Source organism: Morone saxatilis, unplaced genomic scaffold (genome assembly GCF_004916995.1).
Source record: "Morone saxatilis isolate NCDOM2014 unplaced genomic scaffold, NCSU_SB_2.0 Contig8, whole genome shotgun sequence".
Lineage (NCBI taxonomy): Eukaryota > Metazoa > Chordata > Actinopteri > Moronidae > Morone > Morone saxatilis.
In genome coordinates this window covers 508,020-518,624 of record NW_023340257.1, presented here as the reverse complement: position 1 = coordinate 518,624, position 10,605 = coordinate 508,020, and positions in this window count along the sequence as shown.

Here is a 10,605-nt window from a genome sequence, read left to right as displayed (position 1 = left end):
TAGTACATAGATAAATTGATGAATTAATGCTTATTTAGGCTTGTGCTCAGCACGGCCAATTTTCTCTGCGTTTTTTTGTTTAAGAAAATGGGGAACTGGCTATCATTACGAGTCGACCAGCTAGCAGCGGATTATATCCCGTGCCTTTACGATACGAGAAGTCTGCCCTAAGAAAAAATATATGGCTAGTGATCAAACCCTTCCCTGGATGGACGATCGTTTAGTGTGATACTTGAAATATCCAGATCCAAGAGATTCGGGCTAATGTGTGTTTCATATGACGACCCCAGAGGTGCAGTTGAAATATCGGAGACTCGTAAAACCTGCAACAGAGCATCCAGGCAGAGCAGTGGCAGTGAAAAGGTCCTCGATGTGGCTCGCTGATCACTCGTCTAAGTTAAAACCACAGACGAGAACGTTTCAAGATTACCCCAAGACAGCCATAATGTGATGGAGTAGCAGGAAAGTCGGAGACTGTTGAAAAAAGTGGTGATGTGTGTAGCTCAGTATCAGATTCAATTACTAACTAATGACGTCACTCAGCTCAAACCTCTTTCAATTATTAATGTTCACTTGGTAAGTCATTGCTAAATAATGTGGGCAATCCATGGTCCAAAAGTCTAGTTCAGGGCTCTGTAAGTTGGTTTGGTCAATCCATGTGATGAATGCTTGTCTGTAAATAGGTTATGAAGATCAGGTAGTGTCAGATGGTTAAGGTCAGTTTAGGTAATTTGGACATAAGATGCTCAGATGTTCGTCTTTAATGACAACGGCTCCGGGCTGCAACATCAGTGATGATTCCTTTACAGGCGGCAGGTTTAAGATAGAAAGAGAAACCTATCTTTTCTTTAACAAGACATAACTCTTCATTACACGTCCCGTTCGTGATCAAGCAGAAATCGTGAACAGACGCTTGATGAGGAAGTGGATGACTTGATGATGCAAACCATACAGGAGCTTCAGACGGGCCTTAAGACTGGAGGGAGGGCACGGAGAATGCATGGCGAACATCTGTTCATGTATCATGCAAAAATGGGTAGACGCTCTTTGAGGACAGATTCAGTGGTCGGAGATGACGGCACTGGGTAGTTGGGAGGGTGTGATTGGCAAATTTGTTCCTGTTTAGATGAAAAGTCTCCTATAATCATGGAAGCCATCACAGACCGACGCAGTACCTTCAGCCTCAACTTAGCACCTGTGTGACTCCCAGACAAGGTACCAGAACCGAATGACATGGACACACGAGATAACGTCAAGCAACTTCTGTGTATGATATTTCAGTTGAGAATGCGTGATGCTTTTTTTTTGAACCATGAACCAAATGGCGGACAACGGCTCAGCATGATTTAAAGTAGGAATTAGGGTGAATGAGCTCCTGTAAGGTCGTTCTGCAGTACTATCTCCACTTCTGGCTCTTCAGGGAACTCCGACTGATCTTAAAAGCTCCACCCAGCCACTGTCCTCTAGAGAGCAGATGAACTGAATGACTGATACCTGTTCACGGATACAGCAAATATCTCTAATAGTCTGGAATGTTCCATTCAGCCAATACATCATTGACAAGAAAAGAATGTGCGTTCATAAGAGGAGCAATTTTTTTTTTTGTAAAGATTTGAGTAGTTTTTTATCCAGTGCTAGCTTTTGATGTATGTTGTATTTGTTACCTGTTTATGTGGTAATATTATTTTCAGTCACCTAAATTTTTTCAAATGTGTACTCTTTTTAATTCCAGTTATTCCTGACATGGTAACTATTTATGGGGGTAGCTTTATACCAAAATCTTCTTTCATGACAGGAGGAGTATGTCACCAGCCCCTTTCTCCTATTTTAACCAATTTTCTCTCCATCTCTGTCATTTTTCTTCACTACCTTGGTGGCTAAAAGCAAAGATTTACACGCTTTAACATCACCTGAAATATTAGCTTTCTAGAACCACCATTTTTATTTGTCTTTTCCGAAGTTTCAAATATGACCCTATTCAGGTCTACGTACAATTCATTCTTCTTTTGCCAGATTTATTCCTGATTGAAAGAAGATATTTATTGTTTGACTGTTGACCTGAATGAAACCATGTACCTACGATTAATTAGCCAATGATTATTGTAAGTGTATAACATATATTATGATATGTATATGTATATGTAGAATATGTAGTTGTAGTTATGTATGTATAGTTACATAAAGTGTGTGTGAATGGTTCATCAGCCATACATGCTGTATGTCTGTGCCCATCGTGTCATAAACCACTCCAGTCTTCATTCTTCTCAAAAAATAAATTTTTCAATGGTCTCTTGGTTCCCTATTCCAGCTATTTTATTCTATGTCTATAATCTTTCAGACAAATTCAGTTAATTGCCAGTGGTTAAGTGATAGAGCCAAATATGGGAGCGAATATTCATTTTTATTTTGAAATGCATAAATTTAATTTTCTATTATCCACTTCTCTAGTTCATGATTTTAATTTTTCTTGTTGTCATTGTTTAATACTAAACTGCATTTTTGTCATTTGGTGAAATGTTTATACATGAGTCAAAACAAAGATAAGTTATTATACAGCTATGGTTTGGAGACAGTTGTCTAGTGCTATCAGTAGAATGTGTCTATATACTGTATAATTATCGGTTGTGTTTTTTTTACTCCTTTATATATGATTGCTCAAATCCTAGCCTGTACTCAAGACATCCAAACTCAAAACATCAAACCTATATTTATGGAGCGGTATTAGCCAAAACGTTGTTTTCGCATTGAATAGAAGAATTTAAAAAAAATAAAATAAAAATAGAACAGAGTAACACAGATCTAAGACATTTTTGCACTAGTCCTAGTTAAATAAATTGCCCCAGGTGTTACTTGTTTCTCTGGTTCCTCTGAACAATCTCAGTAACCTCCACTTGAGAAGTTTTGTCAAATGACATAAGCCCTGAGGGAAAAAATGAGGCAAGACTCGCTCCTGTCTTAAAATGCATTACTATGGCAATATTTGTTTGTCTATGTTTAATGTGGCTGACTATTTTATTGAATTGATGAGAACACTTATTTATTCTTTTTTTTCTATAGGATCTTTACGATGGGGCAAGGTATGTGCTTGTTTTATACCACATGTAGCTATTTACAGATGATTGGTAGAGACTGTACTGTAATGCTATTGGCGTGCACAAGACTTTTTGAAGGCAGAGGGCGGAAAGGAAAGAAACAAGGGCGATGGCCATATAGCGCGGTCCTCACCGATCTGTGGAGGTTGCATCTTATGACACGTTTTATCATGTGGTGCCTCCTGCTATACAACCAAAGTGGGCACGGTGGAGGTGTGATTATTTGTTGGCCCGTTAAAACCGATCGTTAAGCGTGTTATTGATCAACTTATCTTTCATGTTTATTTGTTGTTAGGATCAGCGATTCTACGATAATCTTGTGTGTGTATTTCAATCATGTTTTTAGGACTTTGAAAGAACACACAGCGACATGGATGTATGAAGGAAATATAAACCCTGGTTTAGGGTGGTCCGCGGGGGCTTCCTCCCAAATTATGATTTTTTTGATTTCAATTAAGTTATCTATCTCCTATCTGTATGTGCATTATTATCTTCACTTTTTTTTATTTTATTTTTTTGGCACCATTTATTTTTAATCCAAGTCACGTCTGTGATTGTTGTGATTATATTTCTGCTAATCTTGGTTGAATAGAGCTCAGGGAACAAGAGGGGCCCAATATAGAAAAGTCATTGCAATAGTAATGTGGTCAGCTAGTATGTTCGTTGCGCCTATAGTCTTCGTGCGAGTTTAATGTTGAATCTTTCTTTACCCAAGAGGGCGCTGGTGACAGGAAACTCATGCACAGGGAACAATTACACAGGGTTGTCAAACGGGGTAGCGGTTATTTGAACAGGACTCAGAAAAGACGGAGGTAGAAGACAGGAACTATGATGGAGAGCATGAGAATAAGTGGCTGCGTCCGTAGCCTGCGCGCAAGGCCGGCAGGATGTGAATCAATCTCAAGTCTTTAAAACACAACGTCGTAAGTACAGTGTTCGAGCGCTCTGATCAAGAGCCGACCGCTTTTCTTCGTCCCGCGACGTGTGTGGAGGAGAGTCGCGCCCCGGCGAGCCTGCGACAATTAGTCCCTCCCCGGCCAGAAGACTGCATTGATTCACCGCCCGCGCCGAGCCCGCCAGCTGCGCGACGCGGAAGAGCGGCAGCGTTCGCATGGGGCTCCGACTGCCGCGCGGCCGAGCCCCCCTGTTGTGCTGGTGGTGGGCTTGGGGCGAGAGCAGAGCCTCTCCCGCGTGAGCAGTTGGCCGCGCTCCCGCTCGCGTCCGTGCTGGTGAGTCGCGCGCGCCCCGCTGCGCGCGCGAGAAAATACATTAAACTCCATGAAGACTTTAGGACCAATAGATAATTGCTATGACACATGTACTGATTTCGCAATGAAACTTAGTAAATTGGGCCCTTTGTTCATCTGAATTGATGTCCAGAACTAAACTATCATCAAAACGAGATTTGATCAATCTGGTGCCTAATATGGTTTATAAGAATCGAGATCTTTAGAATGTACAGGAGAATTGGCATCTACTTAATGAAAATTTTCTGGGGGGAAAGCCCCCGGAACCCCCACAGGGTTTATTTCCTCCTCAATAAACATCCAATGTCCGCTGTGTGTCCTCTTCAAAGCCTATATGAAAATCCACACAAAGTTATCCTGTGTTGGCCAAATGTCTAAGGATCACTAAACACCAAAACTGAGACCTGGGGAGTAAGTCTGGTTAGTTAGTCTGTTTTAGAGCTATTGTTGATAAATCTGCCATGTTTGTAATTGTAAGCATATTAAAACGTGTCTCCCTCCACAGTGGTGAGGACGCGCTATATGTGCCCTTTTTTTTCTTTCCGCCCCTGCCCTTCAAAAAGTCTGTGCACGCCACTGCATTACAGACAGTCTCTACCAATCATCTGTAATAGCTACATGTGGGTATAAACACACATATTGCCCATCGTAAAGATCCTCATGGAAGTAATAGTGTCCATCAATCAATTAAAAAGTAGCCACATTATAGCCAATTTGCCATAGCTAATGCATTAAAAAAGGGACAGAGTGCTCATTTTTTCCTCAGGCTTTGTCATTGAAACTTCTCAGTGGAGGTTACTGAGCATTGTTCAGAGGAACAGAAAACAAGTACCTGGGGCATTATTTACTGGACTGTGCAAATGTCCTTAGCTTACTCTGTTCCTTTTTTTTAAATTCTCTATTAATGCAGAAACAAACGTTTTGGCTAATACCCTCATAAATATAGGTTTGATGTTTTGAGTATGGATGTCTTGTACAGGCTGAGGATTTGAACATTCTTTAAGGGTAAAAAAAACAACAATATAAGTAGACAACATCTCTACATAGAATGCACAGAACACTGTCTTCCAAACATACTGTATAATAATTCTTTGTTTTGACTATGTATAACATTCACAATGACAAAATGCAGTTTAGTTAAAAATGCCACAAAGAAAAAATTAAATCAGACTAGAGAGTGGATAATAGAAATTAATTTATGCATCAAATACAATGAATATTCCTCCATTTTGGACTCTATCACTTAACCCACTGCAATTAACTGAATCTTGTCTGAAAGTTAGGCTGATAAAATAGCTGGTGGGACCAGGCCTTGAAATTTATTTTTTGAGAAGATGAAGACTGGAGTGGTTTATGACACAGCTGCAGCAACAGCTGTGGCGATGACAAGGACCTTGGGCCAGAAACTGAATGAACACCCAAAACAGGCTTAATCAGTTTAATCAAAAGAGGTCAGATCAGGAGTCAGTTGACAACCAGAGAAAGATCAAGAGGGACAATCACATCTGACACCAGGGCCATAGTGGTGTACAGAAACAGAGCTTCTGTACACTCAGAGCAGAGCTTTAAACCCCCAGAGGAGGCCTCAATGGCAATCTTGCATAGTTGTCAAACACCAGCTGTCTATTTTTCCTCCCAACTTTTTCAGGTCAGATGGGAGGGAGTTGCGGCGTCTTCAAGGTCTTTTACCTAGGTGGTCACAGCAGCCTTGGTCCACTGCAGGTACAGAGTCACAAAATCCTGCCATATCTTGCCAGCTGATTAATTTGTACCCAGTCTCAGGATAAAGTTAGCCAAGACACAGAAAGGGTGCTAGCTTGTGGTCAGTGTCTTGGGTTCACAGTGACCTGGAAGAAGAGCAATCTTGAGCCTCAGCAACAGGTAAATTTCCTTGGCCTCCACTTCAATCCTGTAGGAATGACAGCACATTTCAATCCCCAGAGGACTGACAGCTTAGTGAACACCTTGAGTCACCTCTGTCTCAGGAAGCTTGTGACTGCTCAAATGTTTCAGAAGCTGCAGGGGTTGATGGCAGCAGCATCAGTGAGGGTTATGTTGGGCCTGCTGACATCATCTCCATCTGAAAAAGGACAGGAGGGTGAGGCTACTTGTGATATGTTCCTGTATGCATGCCCTGCTGGAGGGACAGGGACTACCTTGTCAGAGGAACATCAAATGCAATTCTGTTGGACTAGGAGCTACCTGGAAGAACAGGACGATGTGGGAGCACCATTAGTTCATCAGAACATATAAATGTCCTTGAACTATGGATTGTTCATCTAGCTCTAATGAGATTGTAGACATTCATGGCCGACAGACTTGTTACATGCTTTTCCGTCCCTCCCTCATATTCCTCAAGGTAGATTCTTGGAGGCTTGTTATACATTTCTTCTGGCTAATTTTAGAAATAAGATCTAATGGTTTTGCCATTTCATGGAGGGTTTGATTGCCTTCCATTGGGTCAGCATTGGGACTCGACCTTGTGATAAAGTCTCTTAATAAGGCCTCATATCAACATATTTCAGATCAAGCTGGGGATGCCTTTTTCTAAGCAGCATCTGTCGCAGTAATACCATCTCCCATGCCTATGCAGGACAGGGGTTTCAAGTTCATACAATGAGCCCACTCAACCAGAAGAGTAGCCACTTTACGGGCTGCTCTGAAAGGAGTTCCTTTAGGAGACATGTACTTCAGCATCTGGGTCTACACCATGTATATTTTCAAAATTGCTGAAGTGACCTGGATAACGTAAATACTTCTATTCCTCAAAACCCTTTTGGAATGAGTCATCCCATTTAAACTGTATTTAGACCGACAGTCAGAGTGAGGTTATGAATTTTCTTGATATGAAAAAGATTATGGGACGGAGTTATGTGTTTCTTTATACATGGGTCTTGGTGAAGCCAGGAGGTCTTATCTCTGATCAGAATTAAAACAATGCAAACTATAAGATTGGTGCACTTCAGACCTGCACCCTTATTGTGTAAGGCACTTGAGTCATGGGATCATATCAAGGAAAATGTGCTCTTGGGTTGATTGGGACTGTTAGCCATACAGCAAAAACCTGATACAATAAATTATCAAATTTAAAAAACATTAGAATCAAAGTCCAGAATTTCTAGTAAGTTTGACATACACTTGTCATCAGCACTTGCCTGGAGTTAGCAAAATCAGTTACATCATTAGAAGACATTTTAACTAAAAAGCATTTGTAAGGGGTGTCACAGGCTGAGGTCTTGTCACAAAACACAAACAGCATGATGAATTGGTGTGTGGACTCTTCTGCTCCATCTCAGCTGAAGCTGATAATTGAAGGGGATGTCTGTTCTCTACTTAGTAGAAGCATCTAACAGTCAGTAACACTCCATAGTTGTGTGAGCCTTACAGGTGGGGCAGGTCTATCATGTTTGACTGAATAACCTGTGTTCAGTGTCAGTTTACCTCAAAATAAAGTGGTTTAGATAATCTGGGTAAACTGTTAGCTTGTTTCCAACCTGTGTTTTATTTATTTTTATTTTTTTTTGACATGTCAGACTTATTTTTAGGGATGTCACCATGTTCCCAGATTTCAACTATTAACTTGCTCAGTTTAATGTTATCGTAACTCAGTGGTTCTCAACCTGGTGGTGAGGACCTCCACTAGGGGTCACCAAAGCTTCACGGGGGGTTACAAGGCCTTGAACACAAGCTATATTCACAGAGCCTTCACTGTCTGATCATCAACCTCGACCTGCATTAGAAAAGTTTAAACAACCAAAGAGCTAATAGAACAATGAGAAGAAGAAAAAAAGCATATTAAGTATGCATGATTGTTAAAAAATAACAATAAATACATAACACAGAGAGAATTGTATAACAAGTTTCTAAAAATATTAGGAAAACTCATCTCTCTACAGAAACAAGGCAGAAAACTGCAAAAAATAAGACTCAAGCTGTACTAAACTGTGAGTCATCCCTTAACAGGTTGTGGTGGCATATATTCATGCTCACGCACTCATTTCACCTAAAACCTGTAGACACCTGCAATCACACAGTTGGAGATTAAAGTGAATTAATTGGTGCTGGCAGGCAAGGGTTGAAATCAGAGTAACAGTAACAGCAGAGAGATACAGGGAGCATGAGTCTGGGTGGTGTTAATACAGTATATCAAAAGCACGACACTTTCCATTTGGGCTGAACACGTGTGCTTTGATGAACTGATGTATTAATGAAGAGCAGTGTTTGCTGTGTTAGACCACAGCAGCGATAGATATGGAAATGATGTGAGGTGACACAACAGAGGACCACTTTGATGTGTTCACATGGACCAACAGCAGCCCTGACACACATACAGGAACTGGAGCACCGACACTGTTCCCCTACAGCTCCGACTAACATGTCACAACCACAGGTTACCAATATACTTGGATCAAATCTCCATTTTCTACTTCTGCAGTCTGACAGCAGGATCATAACTTGAGATAAAATACAGTTTAATAAAGGGTAATAAGTTACTTAACAACCTTGAAATACAAATGAAGCAATCACAATGAGAGTAAGAGTTGACGGATGAATAAATTATTCAACCTAATAAAACACAAGTCTGCTATTTACAATAACAGTGAAAGAATACATGGCAACTGTTTCTTCTCAACAAAGAAAATAATGTATAAACACAGGATGCTTCTTCTGAAAGCAAAAACTGACATGTTAGCTTTTTGACCAAGCTAACAATCCCTCCTGACAACAGCCATGTCACAAATAATACAACGGCCTACACATTACAAAGTCAATGACACAACAGACAAATAGACACAAATTTTGATTGGCTCACATGAATGGGGCGTATACGCAAAACTTTGCGCCATTCACGTATAGATGCTGGTCCACAGACAGCTAGCACTTAGGGAGCTCTGCAGAAGAGAGCTAGAATATTAAAGGGGAACTTGGCAACTTTTTCAGCTTAATAAACCCGTTTAGAAATCATTTGGATGGTTAAATGGCCTGTTCCCGTGATAAAACGGTGACCCGCCCCCCACCCCCCCCTTTAGCGTTCCCAGGCGGAAACAACCTTGCAACTTTCGATGCGCACCTACCGTCCGGGGTATAAATTGGAAATAGGAAGTATCGTGAGAAGCGCCTTGAGAAGACGAGCGAGAAACTAACGAACGGGCTTTACAGCAATGTCAATAAACGCCAACGGCCCCTCAATACAACGGTTAGGTTGTATCAATGTATTCCCACCCTCGGTAGAAAGGGGGAGGAGTCGGTGCCGCAAGTGATTTTTTTTTACGACGTAGTTGTCGAAATACACGGTCCCAGGAGCTGTAGGGGGAGCTCGTATGAGATGAAACATGCGATGAGCAAAAGAGACAAACCAGGGAACAGAAACTTGCTAGAAGTTGCCAAGTTCCCCTTTAAATCATCTATATTTGTCTCACTGCATCTCAGCCTTCTTACATAGGTATATAAAAACTAACAGATTGTCAAACTTGTGGAAAATTGAGTTATCTTATCAGTCGGCCATGAGAAGCCAGGTTATGGGCTTTGGATTTATGTATTGGCTAAAAAAATATAGTCCAATCCATGTTGCCAGATATGGAGCATTGTACCAAAAATTCACTTTTGGTGCTTAATGATTTTTTATGTCAAAGGGGGAGCAGTTCATTGGGGGGGAAAACAAAGGACCATGATTATCTTATACTGTGCAGTCTCTAGAAATTGAAACTTTGTGGGAGGTGGGATGTGGTATTACACGTTGTGGAGAGCACCACCAAGTGGTTGATTATCTCAGCTGGGGGTACTCCATTGAGTAATCACGCTCACTCTCTTCTTACAGAAGGTAGGCGAGTAAGTGTGGAGCCTGGAGACACAAAAGGACAGGCGGAGGAAGGTTCTTGGACTTTTGAAAGCAGACTAACGTTGCGGGCGGTGCCTCTATGAATAGGTGTACCAGGACTGGCAAAGAGCATAAGTTGTCGTTTTCATTAACGCGCCCTGGTTGTGGGGGTTATGTGCTGAGACGACACCCTCGGGTGATGAAGTAGCGGACTTGCATATCACGAATTATTTCCTGGGGTGGATGGTATCATCATGATGATGCGCTCGGACAGGAACAATTCCTGGAGATAGGTTTCGTCAATTTAATTTGGGAAGCCCTTGTTGCGCTAACAATTTAATGAGTTCCTCAATAATCCAACCTGCCTTCTTAGATTCCAGGACAAACACTGCTGTTGCGGATCTCTTTGCTGGTCCTACAGAAGGGAGGGAGATGTGGGCAGAAATGC